Here is a 4,475-nt window from a genome sequence, read left to right on the forward strand (position 1 = left end):
GGCTGTGACTTATGCTTGACTGAGGATTGCAATCTACATAGTGTCATTCTTGTGATGATGTACGACGGTTTTCTAAGATCGTGGCCTATCCAACACCATTTACTGCGTGTTAGCTGACATAAGATAGGCTCTTCGTTCGTTTGTATCCAGAGCTCTTCATTACTTATTATGTTGGGTCAGAATATTTTCCATATTAACCTCAAGCATTTGTTGGTTGTGCTTTGAAGTTTCTTCGGGATCGTTTTCAAAACAATCCACGTTTTATTTCTACATATCAGCGTCGACTTGACACATGCGTTGAATATTCTGAGAGCAACAGATTGAGCAAGGCAAGGACTACTTTCGCGCGCTTATGGAAAATTTGGACCCATCAATTAACCTGATCTAATTATTGTGGAGGATTGCTCAAATTATGACAATTAGCTGTAGCTGTACTGTTTAATCGGAATATTGGTTTTTAAATTTTGAGCGGTTTAAAAAACATTTTAAGAGTTTTTCAGCCAAATCAGCTTCGCTTCTCTCTCAAATCTAAAGTTGACTAAAAATAAAAAAAAAAAATTTAGAAAAATTCAGAATACCATGGGTTATTTATTCTATCTCTCTCGAATTATCAAAAAGAAAAATCTTTAATCGGATTGTTCAAGAATTACAAAAAGTCTGCGCAATCGCTAATCTCATTCAATTTATACGACATTTTGGCCGTAGATTCAAAGTTATAAACCCTTCTTTCTAGGTTTATATTTTGTATAGTTTTTATTATGGCCATTTATCATCTTTCCCCTTAACTGTGTTGGCTACAACTTAATATACTTTTTAGGAAGTTATTAGGGTTTAGGAAAGTTTTGCCCACTGCTTCCATTTTCCCTTTGCCATTCTCCCATTTCTCTTAACCTATTCACTTTGCACCAAATCCAGTATCATTATAAACTAATGCAAATTGCCGTCAATGTTCCCATTATTTCTCGCAATCCACACAACAACATATTATCATCCATTCACATACCACTCACATCTACAGTCAAACCTTACTCGCTCCCCATTTCGCTTCTCACGCCTGTAACAAAAGTAATAAAGGTATGCAGCTCACGCTTTTGTAATTTATTTTCTCCCCATTTTTGTTGGTTTGGCTTCCTTTTTTGGCGCTTCTTGCATTTGTTTGTTAATTAATTTTCTTCGGTTGCATACAACTTTCACTTTGTCGAAGGACGTTTTGCCAAATGAAACTTTACACTTTCACCACCCGCACGACGGGCCAGTATACCTCGGTATGCACTTATAGATGCGTTCTCACATTTATGTACATCCAGTAGTTTCAATTTCCTCTGAAATGTGGAGAGGGAAGAGGGAAGAGTAAGTAAGTATTATATTATATGAGTTACCTGAGAACATGTTACTTTTTTTGAGTGTTTTAGGGTGTGGAAAAATGCTCAGAATGTCTGAGTGAATGAGGTACAACTAATTTTGTTCGCTTTTATTAAATTTTTTATTTATAGCTGTAATTACTATGCGAGTTTGAACGAAGTCAGGTTTGAACTCTTGCATTTTCTTGCATGTTGTTTGGCATGTTTTAAATAAAAAAGAAGTAGTGTTTGAATCTAAAGTTGCCCTTCATCGAAAACAGTAATTCACATGTATTTCAACATATATTTCTTTTGGCTCACAAACATTAAATAGTGGTGTTGACCTGTCCGTGAATAAGGACCTCGCTTCATTTGAAATGGTGTTTTTTTGAGTGTTTATGTAAAAGCATTGGTTTGAGTATTTTATTTTCTGATTCATTTTAAAATAAAAAAAAATTTATTTGGCCATACAAGGTTCGCGCAAAAAGCTGTAAGCCTTCAAAGAATTGTCTTCCAAAAAGAGATATGTCGCTGGCGATACGGATTCCGGGACTCACAGGTATATGAAATCAAACAGAAAAAAAGGTTCTTGTTCAGTATGAATGTCGTTATCGTCTGAACTACGAGTACGATCCTTAAAAAAAATTTAATAATATTTGACAAAATGAGATGACGTTCAAAGATAAACACCGCTTTTTGACCCTTTTTTGACTTTACAGTTCCTTAAAGAAGACTAAAAAATTGTATTTCCAAATAGTCGTTGTTCACACGATAAAGACATCTATTCCACCTCATTTTAATTTTACAGGGTTTGATTGAAAAGTAATGAGCCTTCCCGCGCGGAGCGTCTGCCAAGCGATCAACAGAATCGGCTGGTAGGGCAAAATGATCGTTGGACCTTCCCCTTCCACTAGAAACCGGTCCCAGTTCGCTGGCAACAGCGGTGCAGTCAACATCACTCCGCGCGTGAAAGCTGTTCTAAAAGTGTGTTAGTATTTTGCAGTGGCGAAAATGCAGCATTCGTTGGAGCAACGTTACTCGATCAAATTTTGCGTAAAGCTAAACAAAACGAGTACCGAAACCATTGGGCTACTCAAGGAGGCTTACGGGGACCAATCCCTGTCCAGTGCCCAAATAAAATGGTAGCACAAGTTGTTCAAGGAAGGCCGGGAGGACTTCGAAGACAATGCGCCGGCGCACACCGCCTTCCTCTGCACCTCTGCATTGGCCAAGATGGGGTTCCGGTGCTTCCCCACCCTCCATACAGCCCAGACCTGTCCCTCCGAACTTCTTCTTGTTCCCGCGCCTGAAAAGAAAGCTGAAAGGGAGGCGTTTCGACTCCATCGAGGCGATCCAAAAAACTGTGACAGCCGAATTGAACGCGACTCCGGCGGATGAGTTTAAAAAATGTTTCCTGCATTGCAAGGACCGCTACCAGCGGTGTATTGACACTCAAGGGTCTTATTTTGAAGAATATTAGTTGTATAAGCCAAAAGGTTTAATAAAACTGCTTAGAAAAAATAAGGCTCATTACTTTTCAATCAAACCCTGTATTTCATCAGAAATCGGTGCAGTAGAACCGACTATACTGTGCCCTTTGGCCCTATGAAGACCGTTTTTGAAGGCTGACAACTTTTTAGACGAACCTCGTATGGCCAAACAAAAATTTTTATTTTATACCAATAAATCAAGAAGTAAAATACTTAAAACAAAAATAAAAATCTTTTTTCGCTAGCGTTTTACACTCTTTTAAAGAAACACCCAAAACACACCATTTCAAAATGATAACTTGACTGAAAATTGAGATATCTCATCGAGATTGTACAAGAAGGTTGGTCTCTAATTTCCTGAAATCGAAAAATTAATGGTTGAACAAAAGAGCGCTACGAAATAATGGTAATTAAAAAAATCGATACATATTCTCGCTATTACAATACGGGGATCCCCAAACTGCATTCATTGCTTTGCAGCAAATTAACTCGAGAAAATTACATGAAAAGCTGTTCTACCAAATAATAAATGATAAGCAAAACCATTTCAATTATATTTTTTTATTAAAAACTATTTCATAACAACAAACCGGATTCTCGGAACTGAAGAAAGATTTCTACCTCTGCTAAGTGCCAAGGATAATTTGTTCCAACGGCCGCCTTGACATAAGTCTAAAGCTACAAAAATAAAATAACACTCGCACTTTTCTCTGATTTCCCGGCTACTTTTTTCGGTAAAGGTGTTGATGGTTGATCTTATTTACTTGTACTCGCATATATGTGTGTATATTTACTTGAAACTTACACCCTTTAGTGGGTATTTGGCTGAGATCCTCCTCCCACGTCTTGATGTTTTTCTACAAGCAGGTGGACCTATAGTTGTATGCCACCTCCGAATGGCAAATGGTTTTTCATGAGGATCTTGTTTTAATGCAGAAATACACTCGGAGGTTTGCCATGCCTGGGTTAGATCTTATTTAGTTAGGCCTTATAAATTCAAATTATCTCCATTGAAACTTTAAAACCAATGACAAAATAGAGAGCGCCAGTTTTTTTGATATGTAATAACTCTGTGCAACATTCATTTATCTCCTATGAAAGCGTTAGCAGGTTTCAATAGATTTTGATATTGGAACCAGATCTCAGAAAGAATTATTGCCATGTTTCATAACTGATAGTAGATTATAAGTAATCAAAATGCCACTGATTTTTTGGATGTATTGAATATTGAAGGTAATTCTTTTTCTCAGTTTCTTTCATTTGGTTCACAAATTTCCTTAAGGGGGAAGACCAGTGTGAACGCGTGAAAATTAAGTGACTTTCATGATTTTTTTTTTATAAGTAGGGATGACTATTTGAGGATCGAACAAATTATAATTTATTTAACATATATTCAACTATGCTGACACAAATTTTTATTAAAAAATATTAAAATTTTTATTAAAAAATATTAAAAATTACAATTGTTTTTAATATTAATGCAATGACGTCATAAAAAACTGATCACCCTGGTGGCCACGATACAGCGGTGAAAAATCATCTGAAAGGCAATAAACCAAAAAAATTCTTAATCTATACATCAATGGCTATCGTCGTACGTGGCGGTTTTGTTTTTGAGAAAATGGTGCAGGTTTGAAAAATGAGT

The sequence above is a fragment of the Anastrepha ludens genome, chromosome 5 (genome assembly GCF_028408465.1).
Source record: "Anastrepha ludens isolate Willacy chromosome 5, idAnaLude1.1, whole genome shotgun sequence".
Lineage (NCBI taxonomy): Eukaryota > Metazoa > Arthropoda > Insecta > Diptera > Tephritidae > Anastrepha > Anastrepha ludens.